This window comes from Uloborus diversus, chromosome 1, assembly GCF_026930045.1.
Source record: "Uloborus diversus isolate 005 chromosome 1, Udiv.v.3.1, whole genome shotgun sequence".
Lineage (NCBI taxonomy): Eukaryota > Metazoa > Arthropoda > Arachnida > Araneae > Uloboridae > Uloborus > Uloborus diversus.
This window is the reverse complement of record NC_072731.1, coordinates 126,085,401-126,109,139: the sequence shown is the minus strand read 5'-3', so window position 1 is coordinate 126,109,139 and position 23,739 is coordinate 126,085,401.

Genomic DNA, 23,739 nt, shown 5'->3' with positions numbered 1-23,739 from the left:
TTATAAATAATAAAACGTTATGGTCTTCAAATGGTTACCGAAAGTTCCCCCTTCAAATCCAATTTCATTCCATTTTCTTCTAAACATTATTATCCTCATAAAAAAATACAATTCAAAAAGACGTAATACATTTATCAAACATTTCCATTTTGTGACAACTGCAAATAACAATTTTAATGAAAACTTAATATATATTCGATTAATATAATCGCAAACAAACGGGGAATTTCATCAGCACCTAACTGTAACTGTACTTGTCAAAATACGAAGGCTTTAAGCTGATTTGAAACGAGTTCCATGGGATGTTTTGAAATTAAGTCTCCTGTTTCTAAAACCGGAATTAACTTTCCGTAACAATGCAATTTCGAACTGTTCAGCGAAGAGGAAATGGAACGCATCAGGTATTTTTGTGAGCACATTACAGGAATTCCTGTAAATGAATCAGGAAAACGTGTTTCCCATGTCAAACAGCGTAGCTTTATTTTACAGGCTTACGTCCCAAACGCGAAATTAGTTTAAAGTGAGATTAAATTTATTGAGCATTATAAGTATACGAAATGTGAATCACTGTCCAGAAGGTTTCATGGGAGTGTGGTGAATTAGTTTCAAAAAACTCTGATAAAGGCTCTACTTTACTTCCTTGTACGCCTATTAAATGATTGACAATTTTTTTGACAAACATGAATACGTGCGCTCACGTATGCTCGTTAAATGTGATATTTCTTTAACGTATAACATTTTAGGGAATTCCATTCCCTTATAAAAGTAGGATAAGCATTGAGAAGGAAACTTTCAAATGCAACGAAATATGAGGCACTTTTTAGCAGCTGTAAATTGTAGTTGCGCTAAAAAAATTATCTACCTTATAATGAGTAAAAATACAATATAAAAATGTATTTGTGTTTCAAAACGAGCAAAAAAAAACCTATATTAAGAACAAAATCATTCGCTTGTTTTGAACCGATGCAGAAAACTATTTTTCAGTTTTATAAATTGACATTTTTAGCATTGATCTATTGAAATCGCGCTAAATATTGCTAATAGTCGATCACTCAATCGTCTAACTACCTCATTTTTGAAGCCAAATTTATCGCGTATGGGCGATATATTGCCGAATTGACGACAAAAATATTGCCAATATGTCATCGAGCGGTGGCTAATTTATGACGTCCACAAAAGCCCGCCCGCACCGGTAGGACCAAAGATCAGAGACCATTCGTAAGACTTCAGCAAATTACTTCATGGTAGAGAATACCTACCACCAAGCCTTAGGTAAACCATCTTAGTTGCCCAAATGCATAAGGTTCAAAATCAGTTCAATCAATTTATTGCCGCAGGTTTTGCAACTTCTCAATTGTTGCTGACGTAAGATCTTGCGGAAAATTGCACTAATCATCTCTAGTTTTTTGAAGAAATAAAATGTTTCTTAAATTTATATACACTGCAGACTTCTAATACACATCTGAGTTACGCGTGGAACACTTTAATTAAGTTAAAAAATTTTGAAAAAAAAAAATAGAACCACCGACTTCAAAATTGCTCTAAAAAGTGAAAATATATTTTATTCTTTAAACACCATCGATCATGCTTTTAAACATAATTTTTGAAGTTGGCGCAAAAACGATAGATAAAATCATTCACAGCCATAACTCAACTACAACCAGGGGCGCCGACTTGCAAAAATCATTGGGGGGGCTGGCCCAGTCATCACCGGGGGTTTAGGGGGTTATGTAATCCCATGGAGGTTCCCCCTCCCCAAATAAAAGTCGATTGTTGTGCCTTGAAAATGCCAATTTACATATTTTCTGGTGTGTATAATTTAAAAAACAAACAGTATGTGGCTTGACTTGCATTGAAGGGCACTGCCGGAGACGCTGACTTAAAAAATATCGGGGGAAAGGGGGCATGCCGCAGGAAATGTTCTAAATTTGAGATGAAAAATAGTGAGTTTTAAAGTTTTTTTAAAATCATATAATCAACATTAGAACCTCGAAAACTCGACAAGCCCGACACACATTTTTTGGCTTCGAAAAACGGAAGAAATAAATACAAACACACACAGTATTTTTGTAAAAAGGAAATTTAATTTACGCATGCTTTTTAAGACCAGTTGTTTTTACATTAGTGATATCGGCTAACATATTCAAGTGTAAACGCAGTCTCTCAATGTCTAGGTCATTTTTGAAAAACTCAGTTGATTTTTCAAAACGTTCTCTTTTTCACCTCTGTTTAATAAAAGCAAGCACTCTTGTTCAACTGCAATGACCTGTGTGCGTCCAGTTGATGTAAATCGCCCAATAATGCAAAATTGCACCATTTTACAAACCTCAATGTATATTGCCTTGTAGTACAGTCAACTCCCGTCTTACGCGAGGGATGCATTCCAAGACCTCTCGCGTAGGTCGAATTTTCGCGTTGTGGAAAAGGGTATGTGTAAAATTTTTTATAAACGTACCCAATTATTTTAGACACTCGTAAACACCCCCTCAAAATGTTAAAAACGATCTCTTAAGTAACTGTACATTACTGTCTCTTACATAAAGAACTGAATGTTTACTTGCATTTAAAAAAAACGTTTTATTCAACATAAAATACTGCTACGATGTACAAAATCAATGATTAATGGGAAAGAAAGAAAAAATAAACCGGTATACGGTAGACACAGTATATAGTAAGAAAAGCAAATGCATCTTTAGTTGTACTGTACAGTCGATCAATTAATGATATTCGTACACAATACATGAGCAGTTTCCATTTTCATAAATTTTTGCAAGACACTACTCGGTGAATTTTTACGGATTTCCTTTTCTTGACTTGTAATTGTATGTACGGAAGAATCACTCATACCTAATTCTCGTGCTACCTTCAACGCATTTTTTAGTTGACCATCAGCTTTTCAAGAAACTTTAGCTTTTCTTTAATTGTCATGAAACTTTCTCCTTTTATCTTCACAAACTTTAGATGAAACAGCGCTCTTAGGTGTCATTATATTTCATTAACTTTCGCATTTAAAATGAAAAGGGAACTTCTACTCTCAGCGACGCTAAAAGGATAAAGATCCATTCATGAAAAAAAATTTTTTAGTAGCCAATAACAAAGCTGATACGAACACACCACGATTCCCTTCCGAGAATTTTCGTGTTGCAGTGAGGAATTCGCGTTAGGTCTGAATACCGGAGGAAAAAATCGTGTTATAGCTATTTCGCATAAGTAGCGCGAGTCAAATGTTTTCCTTTGGGATTTTGAAAGTGTGCGGTAAGCTGCCTTCATTGTTTTCATACTTCTTTGGTACACGTCGATTCCGAGGAAGGGAAGGATCATCATTTTGAGAAGGTTTTCTTTTAAACACGATTCCCAAAAGTATTCAAAACTATCACGCCTCCCATTTTATATACAAATCAAACTCTCATATATATATTTCCAGATCAGCAACACTTAGGTGAGCGCGCCGCAGCGCTGCCCACCGGCAAAAGATTTGACCCGTAAGTTCGCGCACTGGGACAAATTTTTACAGTACTCGCAGCACTGTAACACTATCATCATTCGCACCACTCGTTTTCAGTTAACCTGCTTACACAACCGTAATAATTATTTGTTTTAACTCATTACTGAATATATTTTACAAGGTAAACTATCTTCAAACAAGGAAAATAAAAGATAAATTTATGAGTTTAGAAAGCATAATGTAACTTATAATTTTCTTGATTTATTGGGGGGGCTCTGCCCCCTCAAAAATATTTTTGAGGGGGCTCGGGCCCCCTCAAGCCCCATGGAGTCGGCGCCACTGACTACAACTATAAATTTAACCAGGCCCAGTTTCTTCACTATCACATACATTATGCATTGATGACAGCATATTTGAATAAGATATAAATGTTTCGTTCGTAACTTTGGATGCTTTTCTGAAAAAAATATGAACGAAGCATGGTACACTGGATTTTACGTTTTGTTTTTGCGCCAACTTCAAAAATTATGTTTAAAAGCATTATCGATGATGTTTAAAGAATAAAATTATTTTTCACTTTTTAGAGCAATTTTGAAGTCGGTTCTGTTTTTTTTTTTTTTTTCAAAATTTTTATTTCATTCTTTTTAGAGTAAATGTAGGTATTTCAGAAATAGTAAGCAGTTACCATCATGAAACTTCACCCTTTTTTTTCATAGAAATGCTCCATACTAAAAGAAAAAATTTCTAAATTAATTTGAATTCTGAAATATTGAATTCAAATTATGTTTTTCGCAATCACGAGTTGCGACAGGGCCCTACTCATTGGGGGCTATTGTTTCTAGAATCAGCTCCTGTCCCCCCAGGCATACCCCTACTCCTGGATGGTTACGTGTGTATACTGCCGTGTGCAGGTAAACGGCAGTATCTGCAGAAATGAGTTTTCGAGAAATTTGAAGAAATGTGTATTTGATTCAATATTAATCATAGGGAAATCTTAGAATTAGATGTTTTTTCGCGCCTTTTTTTCAGCGGAAACCAAAAAAGCAAGCTTGTACAATAAAGCTAACGTACAATAGATAACAAAAATTCAAAAGCGTGAAAAAGGAAAAGTTTGCAGTTGCTGCTCTTTACCTGCACATGCCAGTATAGTTGTGAGAGTGTGCAGGCGTGTGTGTATGTGTAGGCACGCGTGCGTGTATGTGTAGGCTTGTGTGTGTGTGCCTAGACCTGTGTGTATGCACGTAGGCGTGTGTGTATGTGTGTAAAGGCATGTGTGTGTGTGTATAAGCGCGCGTGTGTGTAGGACATGGACGCCATCGACCAGGAGAAACGGATTCCAGGAGGCAGTGCGCGGAGCTGCGCCTGCAGAGGCCGGTGGGCGGTGGTGTTAGTGCGCCTGGTCCAAGCTGAAAAAGGAACCACAACATCAAGGACGGTCAAATGAAAGCAATAAGCAATTGTGATTGCTCAAAAAAAAAAAACTGTGACCCACTTCCTCCAATTAACTCTAATTTGAATTTCGAAACTTTCAATTCAAATTATGTTTTTCGCAATCACGAGTTGCGACAAGACCCTACTGATTAGAGTAATTGTTTCTAGAAATGCCCCCTCCCCAAGCATGTCCCTCCTCCTGGGTGGTTACGTGTGTATAGTTGTGTGTGTAGGCTTACGTGTGGGCACGTAGGCGTGTGTATGTGTGTAAAGGCGTGCGCGAGTAGGGACGTGTGTATGAGCAGGCGTGTGTAGGACATGGACGCCACCGCACAGCAAAAGGGGATTCCGATGGACAGTTCTGGACCAGCCGCGCCGCCGCCAGTGAACGGTGGTGCTGCAGCCCTGGTCCAAGCTGAAAAAGGAACCACAACGTCAAGGACTGTCAAATGAGAACAATAAGCAATCGTGGTTGCTCAAAATCTATAAACACGAGTTAAACTTTTAGCGATTGGCACTAAAAACTTATCTTTGTTCCTCTCTGGAATTCCTGTGTAGTTAATTTAATTATAACCATTTAAGTATTACGTTTCCCCTAACTAATTTACATTTCACAGCATCTAAGTTGCTCATGATGCAATCCTGTCTTACTTAGCCCCGATCATATGTTATTGGCATAAATGATAACGATAAAAATACTACTGTAGTTGAGGCAAACTTAATGGTAGCATTGTGAAGGCTAAGCAGATCCTAATCACTGCACCACCTCGCTTCCAGGTTAGGTTTACCCTCACTATAGATCAATGACACTGAAGAAGGGTAATATTCGATTCGGGTCTTTCGATAATTCACATAGGGTTACTATAAATTAGCAGGGTTACCAAAGTAAAATTATTTACGCCAAAAATGAGACGACAGCGCCAGATTCCCGATTACCGAAATATCCCCCTGAAGCAGCTTGATGCTTGCTTCAGAGAAGCCTTCATTCAAAATTATCATTACAATTACTATTAATGTTACTGTCGTATGGCACCAAGCTTTCATAACAATGGGTTTAAAATTTAATCATTTAATAGGGAAATTGCATGAAATTAATTGTTTTTTGCCCATAACTTTTTTTTTAAAGGACAAATATGGTCGAACAAAGTAATGGGACCTAAGTTGAGATATCCCCTATCCATTAAAAAAATAATCATCAAACTCGGTTCATTAGGTGAGACGCTGTGTGTGGACAAAAAAAAAAAAAAAAAAAAACACATACATACGGTATGAACTGATAACCGCCTCCTTTTTGAAGTCGGTTAAAAAAGTGTTCTATTTGCCTGAAAATGTACTAAAATGTGATACACGCATACATACGTACCGGACATATATATATATATACATGGACGCAAGTGCAAACAGGTGTGACGAGAATACTCTTTAATAATTAACTCAGGGATGGTCAAAATGGGTTTTTCTTTCATCCATACGTTTGAAGTACATGGTCAAGCACAGACGTGCCGCAAAAATAGTCCCTTTATTCAGGGATGATTAAAATAAAAATTCAAGATGGAATATAAGCTAAAAAAAACTTTTGTGAATACATTTCTTCCTTTACTTCCTAGAAGGCAGGAAAAATTGTTAATTATTTATTTTTTCTTTCCGCAGATTTAAGTTTTGGGGAAAATGTCATCGTAAAGTCCCAAATTAAAGTAAAACTCTGACTTTTTTGCAGACTTCAGTAGCAGAAAAAAAGTTTCTGCATCATTTTTAAACCTCATTTTAATTAACAATAAGTACTGTACATTTCCTCTGATTGAGTGAAGCTCAATACTTCCTTGTACTCTCAGATCGTTTAATTGACGTTTTTTACGCAGTAAAAATATTCCGAAATGTCACTTTTCATTTCCATGGAAAGTTTCGGGATTTCACATGTTTTAATCTATTTCCTGGTGAAATCAAGTATATTTGTCAAAAAGTTTCCTAAATTGATGCAAGTTGCCCGAATTCAGACTTCTTACTGTTGCGAAAAATATTTGTAACTACCAGTTTAGAGATTAACTGGACGAATTTCTCAAATGCATCGGTTTCTGTGAGAATACGGTCCACCCAGATTGACTATAGCTCTCAATGAAAGCGAATAAGTCTCTGGATTCCGAAGCTTTGCAAGAATTGCAGGCAAGTGAGAAGTTTGGTACTTACTTGCAGTTCTGTTTAAAAGCTTTGGCCATGGCTGTAAAAATGCTTTTTGATAAATCAGGACAGTGACAAGCTATTTTTTAACCTTCCTAAGGTTTCTCTGAAATTTGGGGAGACATGTTTCGTTTTAACTAAGGATATTTTTGAGTTCTCTTGAAAAATTCCAGGATAATTTCAGGAAGGTTACTGACTTAAAGCGGAAAACGTTCCTGGTTTATGCAAGATATGTTAATGTCCTCAAATTGGGCACATCATCTGCATATTTTCTTCCAGGAACTTTTCTGAATTGCTTTTACAATGTAGTTCTCTGCCTCTCGGTAGTCTATACACCTAATGGGCAGAATTAGCAAAAGGTAGTGCCATTCAGTGTTGTTCCTTGAACGGAATGGAAAATTTTCATTTAGTTTCGTACTAACTGAATAATCTAACTTTGTACGCTAAATTAATTTCACTTTTCCTACATTATTGAAAGCAGAATATTTGCATTTCAATAATGAGATAAATATATACAATTAAAATTAAATTAACGTATACTAGTAAAGGTTAAGATTTTAACGAACCTCAACCGAAAGTACATATATGGAACTTTCGAGCCCAGGTTCATGAAGTAGTCATTAAAATCGAATCACGGACTAATGCTACACAGACAAAGAACTCGAAACGCGAAGTCAGTTGTTTGAAAGCTTGCCTACATTTCCACCCAGTCGATTTTATAATAGTGTGTGGGGGGATTGTTGACGCGACTCCTTTCCACCCCATCCCCCACCCCATTTCGCGCTGCGCCTTCTTGTAGGCAGACCAGATTTCGTCAAGTTTGATTTTAGATGCACGACGCAGATTTCCTCAAGGTTGTCGTTAAAGAGGATAATTCCAGAGTTTTAACTCTGCCCATGTAATCCTTAAAATACTGGCCAAGAAGAGAGTATATTTCAATTTTTTTTTTTTCTTTTTCAATGTAGAGGTGTGAGGTATAATCTGCAGAGGTTTGTTTTTTATTGTATACAGAACTTTTCCAAATTTATTCATGCAATGTATATTTTAATGGCTGTTTCTAGTGATTTTTATGGTGCAAGAACTCTCTCTTTAATGGACTACACTGTACCAAAGTATATAGTGATGCTAAGTATATGTAAAACCAGTTTGACACAGTAAAATCATTCTTTTCTTGTAATACAATCTATCAATTGAGACGTAACTCGTTTATTTGGTTTTTAATTTTAAATGTTATAATTTTTATCAAAATTATTATTGTTATAATTGTCACTGATATTTTCCTTATCATAATTATCACCGTCAGTATTATAATTATCATCCTCGTAACTAAGTATAATTATTTTTTATTATTATTATCATTATTATCCTCATCAATTAGTATGATCATTATTATTATCATTAATATCATATTCATCATATAATTAAATTTATTATTATTATTATCTGCGTCGCCCGCTTTTGCACGGTCTACCTCGAAAATAAAAGTTATGTCAAGCGACGCGTGTACAACAATCACGCTTGAACAAAAAAAAATTAGAAAAAATTTTGCTGGCAAATTCCGGAAAAATAACCAAAAAGGAAACATTTTAAATCTTCCGATAACAGGAAAAACTTCAAACCAAAACCCAGAATTTTATTTGTTCATATTCGAGAAAAAAAAAGATCTTTCTTCTCAATGATTTTCTTCACCGAACAAATTTCAACAAAAACATTGTTACGAAAAGTTGAGATGAAGCAGTGAATAATAATTTGAATGGAAGAAAGCCTTCAAAAAATAGGTGTTTTATGTCTAAATCTAAGTATCATAATTAATAGTTTTTAATTGATATCTCCGCTAATTATTATCGGAGGATTATATTAAATAGCCAAACATAAAGACGGGAAAATAACGAATCGATCGGTACCTGGTTCGATCGTCAGTGTACTGTCGTTCGGGAGAAGTAACTCGGACATACATAGATACACATACTTAGATGCTTATTCTCAGATTATTTATTATTTTTATCAGCTAAGATTATTTATTATTTTTATTTGGCCATGATTAAACAATCAAAAACTAAAACTATTTGTTTTTTCTTGTGCAATAAAGGAATGTAAGAAATAAATAAAATATCACTAAAATGCTGAAACTAAAATGATAAAAAGCAATGTTTATATATAAGTATGGTAAACAAAATTTTGTGAATAGATTTCAAACGCGTGTTCAGAAGCTCAAGAAATATCTTTTTCAGTGTAGAAAAGATGTAAGCATTAGACGTGATTGTATTTTTATCATATTCTACCTAAAACATAATCCTTTGAAAAGTATTGAATAAAAATATTCCTTTTTTTATCAAATTAATTTTAGAAATTTACCTTCATAGTATTTTTGCTAAAGTTCAGTGTTTCAATATGTCTTGAATATTCATAAACTAACGCTGCACTCTGGGACACTTAGCTAATCATTACTAAATCAGACAACTCTTAACCATAGGCTTATAATTTCAATGTGCAGGATAACTTTGAAGTAAAATAATTACAAAGTAGAGACAAAGCGAGGAGGGAAAAAAAGTCCACATATTTTATGCGAAGAATTGTGTTTCAACTAGTTTGAAGGGCTCATGTTAAAAGGCAAAGATATGTTTATTATTATTATTATTATTATTATTGTTATTATTATTATTACATCGCTAATAAAACAAAACATTCAAACCACGATAAATTTTGCAAACAATTAACAGTGAAATGATAGATGCATTTTTCTAAAATCTTGAACGACAAATGCCATCTAGTATCATTAATATTTAAACTGGTTATTATTTGCAGAACCATTAAAATAGTTACTGCTTTTACTGCTTTTTTTTTTTTTTTTTTTTTTTTTTTTTTAAGACACATTCAACATAAATCTTACCATTATTTGTTTCTGAATTGCAGGAAAAAACACAATTTAGATATAAAGAACAATTAAAACTTTAATTAAGATCTCCTTGTAAAATATGTTGTTGAATAGAATAAGCATATCAATTAGTTTTGTTTTAAAATGCAGTCAAGAGAGTTCTTGGTTGAAGTTGGAAGTGCAAAAGCCATCAACTGTTGTCATAAATATTACTAAGCCTCAATTAAAGCAAGCGAAGGATTAAAAAAATTATATTTACTTCTCCAATTTAAAAAAAGAACTTTAGATAATGCAATACAGAAAAAAAAAGTCGTAGATTATGAGACTCTGACATTTTTAATAATTTTATTCTTTCTCCTTTATAATTAAAAAATCAGATATATTTTTTCCTTTGATTTTTTTTTTTTTTGAAAACATTAGAAAAACATAAAGAACGAAAAGTTTAATAATCCCAACTAATGGTCAGATTAATATTTAAGAAGTTAAGAAGACAGTTATTAAAGATTAAGAGTTTTTTTTTTTTTCCTTTTTTCAACTGAGCTCCAGCCTACCATGACATTCTCTGAAATGGTGATCTTACATTTAATTAACAGTTATAAAATCCCATGTTTTTAAATAATACTTTTTCAAAGATTACTAGATTGAAATGGCATATTTTTCCTTCATGTAACTTCATTTAAATGCAGTGTTTTTGTAGCAGAAACAGTTAAAGGGACTAAAATCGATTCATTAGATTTATTTAAATTGCACGGGAACTTGGATTTTATTTTAAAACATTTAAAATATATTTCAGAAAAATATTTCCTCTTAATCATAAGACATGAATAAATGTGCCTGTTTTGTATTTAAAAATGACTGAAACCGAATCATCAGATTTGTTTAAATTAGGGGAAGGTGGCCGTCAATGAACGATATAACAGTTTTCGATTTTTTTAGAAAAAAAATCCAACTCAAACTTTACGTTAATTATAGGAACAATTTCTTAGTATATTTCTCTTTTAATAATAATATTCACTTCCATAATAAATATACACAATAAAAAATGAAATTAAATATAAATATTTTAGCATGTGGTCCATTCATGGCTACCGGTTGCTATGGATGGACCATCGAGTTTCCATCGATGGATCACATTCGCAAATTAAGAAATCAATGCTTAACTTACAAATATTTATAACAGATGATAAATAAACACTACAAATAACAACAAGTTATAGAAAAAAAGATTCATTTTCTAATATATTTTATTTTCAGATAAGAGGAACATAAAAAACCCAGCACTCACACAACACACAACTGTTGTCCTCACACCTTGTTCATCCCTTGATATTTTCCCAACCCTTTGCAACACTGTTCTTAGCTAACATCTTTTCAAACTCTTTTGAACTGTTGAGAATTTTGTTAAATCTATTTTGAAAACTTTCGTTCGACGAGACTGTACTTGCTCTCTAAAATGTCAGAGAACATTTTTGACCATTTGATTACTTAAACCAGTAGCTTAAGTCTCAAACTACGAGAGAATATAGTACTAGGACTTTTTGTCTTAGTTAAATCTGTGGAACATGTTACTTTTCTCCGCCTCTTGAAATGCCAGTTCCCCCAACTTTTCCGAAGTAATTCCAAAAACTTTTTCTCTAGTTTCAAAATATGATTCACTAATCATATTCACATTTCGGAGGGCGAATCTCCTAAATTTTTAATAAGTGACTAAGGTAACAACAAACTGCTTTTTATCTTCCATGCGGCTGTTTAAAGTTATATTGTCAGCAGACTTCATTAAGGTCCATGCCACCATTTCTGTAAGCTACTGTAGCACGTTACATGCTCTCACTTGTCCACTGGCCATATTTTACTAATTTTTGCTTTTTTTTTTTTTTTTTTGGAACAGCAAAAGAATTTAAAACTGTATCACTATGTTTTAAATTTTTAATCAATTTTACAAAAAAATTTTGCTTTGAAATTATAATAAAGTATAAGTGTTTTCACGAATTACTGTGACTATTTTTTTTTTACTGTTATATTTATTTTAGAACAATCAAGCAAGTTTCAAAGGTGATGGAGCCGAAGTTGCAACAATGTTTGAGATTTTCCATGAATGAACTACTTTGTCAGGTGGTCCACTCGTGTAAACACCTAGTGATCCAATGATAGCAACTGCGTCATTTTGAATATTCTTATCGATTTTACTGCTATGACGAAACATGAAACGTGAAGTACGGGGAATTGAACTTAAAAAGGCGCTCTTTTAAGTCGGTATTCACGTTTAATTGGTCACTGATATTCAAAGCATGTTATAACTAAATGAAAATCTCAAAAATTAGTTGGCTAATGGTAGAAATCTTTTCTGACCAATTAACAATATGATTAAATAATTTTAGCTATTTGAAGACTCTGCAGTAGACTGTTTTCAGACAAAGGAAGGCACTAAAACTGATTACGCGTCTGCACAAACTCTGACATGGGAAATATCTTCGCGGTCTAGGCATGGAACCGGTTCATTGACGGCAGCCTTCCCCTACAAGCTAACTTAAATTTTATTTAAAAGCATTTTTTAAATATTTGAGAAAAATATTTCCTCTTAATCACAAGACATGAATAAATGCATCTGTTTTATATTTAGAAATAACTGAAATCAAATCATCAGATTTATTTAAATTACATGCTAACTTAGATTTTATTTTAAAACACTTAAAATATATATTTGAGAAACATGTTTTTTCTTAATCATAAAACATAAATAAAAGCGACTGTTTTATATTATAAAAAGTTTTAAACAATTTTACAAATGACTTACAAAATTTACATGATTTAATCATATCAAAGAGATTTTTAAAAAAAAATAACTAAATATGTGTAAAATGTTTTTTAAAATATTCCTAAATTTTGAAGTGGCATAGCTATAAACAAGGGTGGAATCATGAAATAAATGTCATGTTGGATATAGGGGATATGCAGTCTAAATGTTGTGTCCTTTAAGTAATAAGCAAGTTGGTATTTCATAACCGAATTTCAAATCATGTTTTATGGATTTCATACCGCATTTAGCAGCGACATAGCACAAGTGAAGTGAGAAGTTTAAACAGCAGCCATTCTGCCCTATTCCTATTGAAATCGATGCAAATTCCTGCAGATAACATAAACTGTGTAGTTTTCTTTCAATAGTGAGAGAAATTATTTATTATTATTGGAAGTTAAAATATATTTCATGGATTAATACAGAGTAAGATAGAGAGGACACGCTATACTAAGAAGTTGAAGCCAGAAGTTGCACCAATGTATTCCAAGATCCTCCGCTTCCCGTTAAAGAACATACAATACATTTTGATTCAAAACTTTGCAAAATTAAATATCAATCGGTGGTTAATTTAATCTTCGATATTGTTGTAAGTTTATGAAGCACGTTTTTGAAATTATATTAAAACGTAAACCAATCCGTCAGTTCTTTTATCTGTTCGCTTTGCGAGATGGGACTTGCGAATCGACCACGTTATCATAACCCCGTCCATTTTCGCACCGATCTGTTCCATAATTCCGGCTTCAATTTCATCTTTTTGATCATAGACGTGTTCTTTCTTTTAATTTTCTTTTCTCTATGTGGATTACAAACATCATAAACAGGAACATGACGCATGCGCAAGGCGAAGTTTTGGACGATACTTTATAGTTTCTATTAACAGTACTGTTACTGTCAAGAAATATCTTCTTTTTTGAAGGTGACAACAGCATCCGCATGCTATTTTGTTCATACAAAAAATAGGAATGAATAAATAACTTTTTTATTTGCCATATCTGATACTATTAATCTCGAAGAGTATCCCAAAAAACATTAGGAGTAAATAAAGACACCCAATTTCATGTAAAACACACTATTCTAATTGTGATGCTGGATTTAAGATTCTTGCTGCATCTCAAATTAATTTCTTCGCTTGAAACTGAAGAGAGTAAAATGTTGACATTTTTGTATTTTAAGATTATTTCTTCAAACTAAACTTTTCTCAAATCAAAACAAAAAACATTGGGGAAAAACCTTAATGACTGCATTTGATGGCATTGGGGGGAAAACCAGAAATGAATCAACTATCATCAAATATTCCAAACAAAGCAGCTTAAGAGAGTGCGATTTCCTAAAAAAAAATAAAAAGCTGTTACCGGTCATCAATTCTCTGTACAAAAAGAAGCTTTCTCAGAAACTGTTTACGTGAATCATTAAAAATACATGATAAGGACATGATTAGAGATTAAAACTAAAACTGAAAATATTTGGCCATTTTTAGAGTGAATTTAAGTTTGAAGATTACGCAAAAGAAAAACTTTTAACTAAGAAATACCAGAAAATTTTACAAAAAAAAAAAAAGAACATGTCGAAGCAGTTACATACCAAACTTATTTGACTTTTGACATTCTGACATTTATTTCATGAAACTGTTACGTATAAATTTCAAAATAATGAACTAAATCGGCACGATTTTGCAACACTCATTTTTTTAAATCCTGATAAAGGAAAATGCAAGTATTTGAATAATAATAAATGTAAAAAGCTTAGTCAAGGATTAGAAAAAAAAAGAAAAAACAGCGTCTAACACTAAAAGAAGAGTTACATAAAAGTAAACAATATGTAAAACCAGATAAAAGAAGAAACTTTTGGTTTTTATTTTTATTTATGTATCAATTCTCGTTGCTTTTACTTTTCATTAAATCGAACATGGTTTATCATTTCTCGAGAATATTTCCCTTGTTACGGCTTGGGAATTAAATATCTATTTTAGCAAAGAGGACAGTCAATCAAATGCATTACATTTTAAAAAGTAGATAAATTGTGATAAAGATCAAAGCATCATTGTATGCCTCACTTGCCAAATGGACTAACTCCATATAACAAAAAGTAGAGAAAAGTTACGAAGAAGATGGATGGTGTTATCCATAGGAGTAAATAGGCCCTCGTGTTACATTTTCTGCCATCACATGGTCAATGGTCAGAAATGTACTGAACCAAAACTTTAGTATAAATTCACATACTAAGCATCGATAAAGCACTATTGAAGCAGAAATGGGGATTTTTTTTAAAAGGGAAGTTAATCGATTTGCCAATTGAGGCATTCATATAATGAAATAAAGTATAGTTAGGGTTACCATAATTTACATTAGTCAAATACAAACACTTTATGACAAGCGTTACCGAATGACGTTTAATCACAAATCGCCAGAAAACTTTTTTTTTTGTCTTTTTACTTTTAGGCGCTATAGAGTTGTGTATCGTCGCCTCAGAGCAACAATAAGACATCTAATCCCATAAATAACAGGAATCCATCGTACTATAAGCCTACTATAAGGCGACGGTATAATTTTTAAACTGTTCATTTTTGTGTTGATCAAAATGATGTTTAATACCTCAAAAATTAAAAAATAATCAAATATAATTTTTAATACAGTTGAATAAAAAAATGAAGATACATCCATTCTTTGTACAAAGGAGTACTTTTTAAGAAGTAAACTCGTAAACCTTTATGAGCGAAACTCAGTGGCACAAAGGCCCAAAGGGACAAAGGCCTACTGCGCCCATCCCAGTTTCGTGACCTCAGGTAGATATTTCAGTGAGGTCAGCCTAACGTGGAACCCCCAGTGTTTAGTTCCCAAGCACATCTGGCACGTTTTTCGTTTTTGAACTCTGACATAGCTCCACTTTTTACTGGTATCCGTTTCGACTACTTTTTGAAAACATCTGTCTGAATTTTTAAGTCCGTGTGTCTATATGAACTCGAATTATGTTTTTTGCCGCTAAAACTTAAAACGAGAAGCATGAACTCGAACGAAATTTGGCACTCATTTGCACCTACATCTGAATTGATGCTGGTTAGGTTTTTGACACCAATTGTTTCAATGGTCGCAAGATAAGTGAAATTTTTTCTCTCTAAGCCTAATTTTAATAGCTGGTAAAGTAAATACAGGTATTCAAAGAAAACCCAGTGCACACTTGGGACTCAAATAAGAGCTACTCTTAATTCTGTTATAGAACCTGTCTCTCTGAGTGAATGGCTAATGTTGATAACTTTTGGGGAGTCAGTAACCAGTATACGAGTGACGTTAAATGTTGCTTTCCACTTCGCCTTAGATACCGATTTTTCGTCGGTGAATACGAATAGCAATTGCTTCTCTTACAACTTCGTTCCTTACATTATAAAAATGTACTGTTGCTTTTACCTTTTTTAAATCTTAGTGTTTATAAACATTTATTTCTCTAAGTTTTAACGTATATTTAGCTCAATATATGTGTTACATAAAACACATGCATAAGTTAAAACTGCTGAGAGCCCCTCAACATCACTAAGAATTGAAGAAGTGAAAAGCAAAGGGATGTAAGCGGCAAAATCAAAAATTTGGTGATAACCAGTACAGATGGTTGGCGAACCTCTCATCTGTCTTGGGACAAGAGATAGTACTAGTAGCCCTGGTAGGTGCTGCTATACAGCATGATTTAGAAAACTTTTCAATAACAGCCTACCTAGGACCTTATCTTTAAACGCGATTCACTCAAAACTTGAAAATGTCAACTTTTATTCTTTTGTTTCTCACTGCCTGAATTGTCTTCTAGTTTTCACAGCTGAATCCATTTTAGTATTATCAATACCCACTTTTAAAAAGAGGTAAGAGTTTTAAAAAATAATTTGACATGATGGAACAATGTCACTAGCTAGAGCTACAGTAATGATTTCAATATAGCAAACTAAAAACGCAATAAATTAAAAGCATGTTTATTTAATCATTATTTATTTACTTTCGCTTGTTTTTGATAGGCAATCCGAGACTAGTTCTTAGCCTCAGAGTTCTGTCTTTGTTGTAGACTCAATTTTCAAAATAGAGATACTTGATTATAAACTAAAATATAAAGAAGTTTTAAAACATCGAATGACGCTAGAATTGTTGTCTAAAACTGACTAATGTCAGATTTATCTTTGAAAATAAAAGCATCTACTGATACGTATTAAACTTATAATCTGAAATCCCAAAACTCATAGCATGTGTGAAAATATTCTCCTTAATTAAAAATATCATCTGACGTACTTAAAATGATTAGAAAGTTAAACTTAGACATTATTACAAAAATGTTAACAAAACTCAATTTTATCTGCATAAGGTTAATTCATCACCAAGAGATTTAAGCCTTTTGTAATCTGTAAGCATTTGTCAACAGTGTTATATCACTTTTAATGTTACAAAATGGTGTTATATTACTTCAAGTGTTACAAAATGTAAATATTTTCAAAACGAAATGATCCAGTTACTGTCAAAAAAAAACGTATCTACTATTCACATTAATCGAAATCGTTTACACCAGCGAAACAATGTATTAGAGATTTACAAATTATTTATACGTATGACACATAGACACATAAACTGATTTTTTTTTGCAGATAAATCTAAAAAGATAAGGGAAACCATAAAAACAAAGCATTCGCCGAATCGAGTTTCCGAAAATATCACCTAACACTATCTTTGAACCTATGCAATGTAACCGTTAACATTTGCACAGGTTTTTTACAGCTGTTCGCGGATGATAACGCAATTTTATGAGCGCCTGGTGTCTGCTGCATTCGCAAGATTGAACATTTTTTTAAAGTTTTTGTAGCATTTGAGATTTTGTTTGAACAAGAATGCTTTTTCATGTTTGAAATCGTTAAACTCGCAAGGGAAATTTAAATTTTATTTGGAGTACATTTTGTCTTTTCTGCAAATATGTAACAATATTTACACTTCTGTATGTAAATTTCTTCATTACGATGGTAATGAAAAATGTAATTGACGTTAAAAGGTGAAAAGGCTAAAATGGTTTCGAGTTTAATGTGCTTAAAATACTTACAAATAGAGATATAAAATATATAAACTTTTATTATCGTCAAATGAAAATAAAATGTCATTTTTGAAAAATTGTGACTCATTTTTTTCGAATAAGACATTAATGCATTGGTGGTACTTCAAACTTTCGGTAATTTTTTTCGCTTATGTTTAGCTAAAAATAACAATCACTAAAAGCTTCTACAGATCACAGGAAAAGCTGCAGTTTAGAGTAGACATGAATGCTGCTACAATAAAAGGTTAACGTATTGCCAAACTAGCTAACCATATTTTTTCCTAGTAATTAGAAAAATACGTACGTACAAACAGCTATTTTTTTATCTAACTCTTTTCTTGAAATGTGTATGCGTCTTATTCAGGGAATTCCGTAGGGCACTAACTCAAAAGAATTTGAAGTAATCGAGAAAAGATATTTAATAGCTTCTTAAAACCACATCAAGTATCTCTGGTACCGTACGGAGCGATTTAAGTGTTTGTCAGGATCGTTTCAAGGAGTAATCTTTTCACTGTAAAAAAATTCTGAAATGTTACTGATTATTTCCGTGGAACGTTCCGGGATTTCAGAGGTTTTCACCTATTTCCCCGCAAAATCAAGTACCTTCGAAAAACAGTTTCCTGAATTGCTAAAGATGCACGAATGCAGATTTTTCACTGGCATGAAAAATGATTTTTTCTACCAGTTTAAAGGTTGACAGAGCGTGTGTATTAAGTGTAGCGGCTGTAGTTTAATTACGGACCGTCTGGATTGACTAAGCACCCAATGGGAGCAAATAAGTCACTGGATAGTTGCAGCTTTGCGAAGCCGGAATTGCAGGCAAGGAATATGTTTGATTCTAGCTTGCAATTATTCGCGTAGCTTTGGCCATGGTTGCGCTAATGCTTCTGGAGCTTTCTTGATAAACCAGGAAGGTTCTAATCAAATACATTAAACCTATTCAATTTTTGTAGAAGGTTCACGACTGGCTTTAACAGGGGAGATTTCCCAGTATTTCAGGAAGGTTACTCACTTTTATCGGAAAACGTTCCTGGTTTTTGTAAGATATGTTACTCGTTGAATTTGGACACATCAGCTGCCTATTATTTTCCAGGAACGTTTCTGAATCGTTTTTATAGTGTTCTTCTGAGAAAAATCTGGAATAAGAGAGTGGAATTTCTTCCTAAAACCGCCAACACTCTTCAGAAAGGGATATGGAATTAATGTACCAAATAGAATGATTCAGTAGCTGATGATAATCAACTGTAAAACATATCGAGCAGGAAGATAGGGAAAAGCCTTTATAGACACAGCCATGTGTAACTTCACACCAGTTATATATGTTAAGCTACTCCAGAGCAGTGGAGGCAGCTAAGCTGTCACCGATTTAATGGGGTAAGGTTACACAATTTTTTTTTTTTTTACAGTGAGTCGAAACCGTCATAACTTTCCATTCCCAAATGGAAGTATGAAAACCTAAACATTTACTGTAGGGTAACGGCACCGTTAACATACATGCTTAAGACATCCCTCTCAGGTTAACTCAATTTTCTGAGCCTTTTAATGTATTTAGACTTTTAAACTAGTTTTCTCTCATGCAACTACATCTCATCTAACGTTTGGCTGCTTCTGGATCCTCTGAATTAGTTAATTCTGTTTTTATTTGCTCAATTGCAAAGAAAGCTCCGACCCCCAGTAACAGACACCAAAATTCTGTGATACCCAGTAACAGATAGGATGAGGAAAGATTGAGTAATGGACGGAATTTTCCTTTTGTCTTCAAAATGTGCAAAGGTTCTTCATTTTTAGATCTAAAGCTTTATTAAATTCAAATGGACATGAAACACCGGAAAACTTTGTGGTGGCTGCTCATAACCTTGTAAACTGCCTTGTGATGAAATGTTATGAACTGTCATCTACCTTGTAAATACCAACTAGTTCAGAAAATTCACTTTGATAAACACTAGATGGTTGCATCGTATTCATGGGCGCAGCAACATCAGTTTTACCCGCTTAAAATTCTTAATATTTAAATCCAAACTTACGACTGTCCGTTACTAGACCTTTGTCTGTTACTGGTGCCGTTACCCTAGTTCACAGTTTAGAGTATTTTTAACAGCGCAAAATTCCACTATTATTTCATGGTAAATCAAAGTAAGTGACCTTTCCCAACAACTCGGGTTCTGCGTGTGTTGAATGTTTTCTAACAGTAAACAACCAGAGCAGTAGAAATGAGAAACCCGGAAGACAGACGTCACAGTTAATTTAAGTTATGAGGGTTTTCAGTCGACAATTCAATATTGTAATATCTCAGAAGCATACAATCGCCATATTTGAGTAATATCTATTGACTTTAAGACTTTTCAAACAAGCAACTTTGCTATCAGTCTTTAATAACTACCTTTATCACTGTCAATACAAGAAAAAAAAAGTAGGCATGGAAACAAAATCAGACTAAAAAAAACCTTTTTTTACAATTCCAAATCCGGCATTTTAGCGGAAGTTGGTTCACATGTAAACATTGACAACATTTTTGGAAAAAATAGCCAATTTATTAATTGAAGTATTAGAAAGGATTTCACTATTCACATAAATGCTCTGCTAACGGTATGTAGGTACTCAATAAAAGCTAAAAGATTGAAAACGTTTGTTATCGTTAGAGTCAAAAAAATAAATGTTTCTAAAACCATTCTTACTTCCTCGTTCAGATATTCAGTCGTAAAAAGAGCAAACCTGATCTTGTTTCTGAATTATGCGAACCAAGAACTAAAGCAAGTTGAGTGATTGAATTTGCAAAAACGATTGTCAGGTATTGACGTATTTAATTGATTTCCAACAAAATTTTTAGTATCATTTTTTTTCTTTTTTTAAGAAAAACTGCATATTTGTCAGTTGCTTTAGGTGTTTCTGATCTCAAACTTTCAAATTTCGAGCGATGAAAATGCCTTTTTGTGTCGAAATGGTTTCAACTGATATCAGTTAAATTTTTTGTAGCAATTTTATGTTTTCCGACTAACTGCACTGTGTTTGTGCCTGTAAAAAGTCATATCATTTATTCCTTTTTCGACGGCTGCCGCTTGGATTAAAATTTTATAGAGTAATCTCATATTGGCAAATATGGCTTGATTAACCTCTGAGTTTAGGGGAAGCTCAGTCTCATTTTGGGCCCACTTTTTGTTTGTAGATTTTTTTCTAAATTCTACAGCCATTGAGAGCAAACTTACTGATGCTACAGCTATTACTTCCAAAAGTGATCCAGCGGTATTCAGGTTTAAGTTTCTTTCCCCTTTCCCCCACTGACACATAATTTTTGTACGTGTTACATATCGTTGCAAATGCAAATTATACAGTTAGAGATGTTAAATCACATGACTAGACTGATGCAAAATAGAAGATATTTTTAAGTTTTTAAGGACTACAAGTTACTGAAACCGTTTTTTCTCTTTATTTTGAATCTCTTCTTAAGGAAAAAAAGCATTTAAAAACATAACCTGGAATTAAAATCTAAGGTTTTAGGGCCCCCAGAACATTCTGAGGGGAAACTCAAGCTTCCTGAGCATTTTCACTAATCAGGCCCTTTTGGCAAACCGTACCTGCAGAAAAAAAAAGGCATGCAGATTTCCGATTGCTGAAAGGGAACGTTTACTGATCAGAATAAATCTTTTTTATTTCATCTGCGCAAGAAAATATTAGTGTTGCTCTCATTACCTAGAACGGATCTGAAATTTCTTCACTATATTCCAATCGAAAATTCCACTCTTCTGTAATGTGGTCTTACATGTACATTAGGAATTCTGAACGGTTTTTTTTCCTTCTTATGAACGTTGATAAAACAGAATGGTTTCCAAACAAGAACTTTCATCTCAAGTTAGCAAAAGTGGAAAGAAAAACAAAGTTTCTGACAATGCAAGAAAAGGTAAAATTTTCGATGCTTAAACAATTATAAAGTGCCTCGAAGGTAACACGACAATTAGGTATGAGTTAATCTTCGATACGTACAATTAAAGTTCAAGAAAAGGAAATCCACAAAAGTTCAGAACTTAGTTTTAATAATGAAGCTCGCTGAGTAGTGTCTGAGCAAAATACAAACATCATGAAAATGGAAGCCAGGCCAGAAATAGTGGTGTTCCCACACTGCATAAACTTCATAAATTTTAAAATTATAATTAAAGTTACGATACCTACTTTTAAGTGCTATTATAATGCAGTAATGTTCTTTCTGTAAGTACCCTACTGTTAAAGTACATGTATCTTATTGATCATTGATTTTGTGCTTCATAACAGAGTAATCATGTTAAATAGTAACGTTTTTTCTAAAATACAGTAAAAAAGCCAGTTCTTTATAAAACATACGGTAATATATAGCTAAATGGTTTTAAACAGTTTGAGGGGTGTTAACACATGTCTGAAGTATTTGAGTATGCTTACAAAAAATTTCTAAACATACGCTGTTCCACAACGCGAAATTCCGACTTACGCGAGGGGTCTTGGAACGCATCCCTCGCGTCAGTCGGGATCTGACTGTAAAATAAAAACAACAGACTTACTAAACGTGACACGAAAATTGAACTGTTATCCTTAAATCCTAATATTAAGCTGATCTGCGACTTGGGAAATAATACCACTTATCTCGTTAAAATTTAAACTTTAAATGTTTTCTCTAAAGTATTTTCAAAATCAAAAATTTTTTAGAAGTTTTGTGTTAATTTTCGAAGTTACTTTTTGAATGCAGTAAATATTATTTGAAAAACATTTCGTTTTCATTGCGAGTACACCATTTTCAGAATGCAGCATTCAAAATACTCTACTGAAGAAAATCCAGGAGATCCACAAAAAAAGTAGACATTAAACAGGGTTCCACTAATCAAAGAAATTAAGGACCTCCACTAGGCAATCAAAGGTACTTTTTAAAAGATCTTGTGACAGTAGAAAATAAGACAAAATAATTTCCATGATTTGAACAACCTTTATTTACAACCTTTATGTATCCCGTGGATAAATATAAAGGTAATAATCTGTTTAGGGCTTCTTTTTTTTTTTTTTTTTTGATCAACATTAACCTGAATACCTCGGGATGTTAACAGATTAGCCTCGTACGTTTAACGAATGGACTTTATCAAACGTGTGTTGCTTGCAATTGAAACTGAAAATTATCGCATTACCCCTTACATAGTAATTCACGTCGTTGCTAAACACTTAAATTTACGGACAAGTAATTCAATAACATCAAACCTGGAGTAAGACAGATGTAGTAGATGATTACTAGCAACTCAACAAAGCTTTTAAGGTTGATTACAGAGAAATTTCGTGACATCGAATATCAATAAAACGAAATATCCATTTAGCGGTGGAAAAAATCAATCCCAATTTAACTATCAGTGCATTGTTTGAGTTCCATTATAACGAAATTCCGTTGCAAAGAATAAAATTTGCGATCCCAAAACGTTTGTTTTAACCGGATTTCACTGTATAAAGATGCTTTTGAAATACAATCGTGTGTTACTTCTGTGAACAATTCCAATATCCATGCCAGCAACTTCGAAAACATGTTATCATTGCCCATTTCCGGAAAATGATTTTAAACAGAAGAATTTTAATTCTGCATTCTTTACATAAATCGTGGGAATGTATCAGTTGTACTTCCAACACATCTCCACTTTCTTGAAACTACTATTTTCTTGATTAAATTCATTTGCTGGGAGGGAATTTTTCTTTTGTTAACTCAATTGTAACTGAATAAAGAGAATTCACGCTTCAATTAAAAAAACGAAAACTTCATTAGTAAAACAGAAAAATTCACAGCAAAAATCAGCTATGGTAAAACTATTTCTTACCCGGAGCAACTTTCTCGTTTTCAATATTTTTTTGAATTTATTTCAGACTTCAAATAACTGCTTCTGGGAAAACGGCTCTGGGATTAATTCTCTTAAAATCTTCTCGAACTTATAATTTATCAAAATTCTTTTTTCCTTCTAAAGCAGGTGTCAC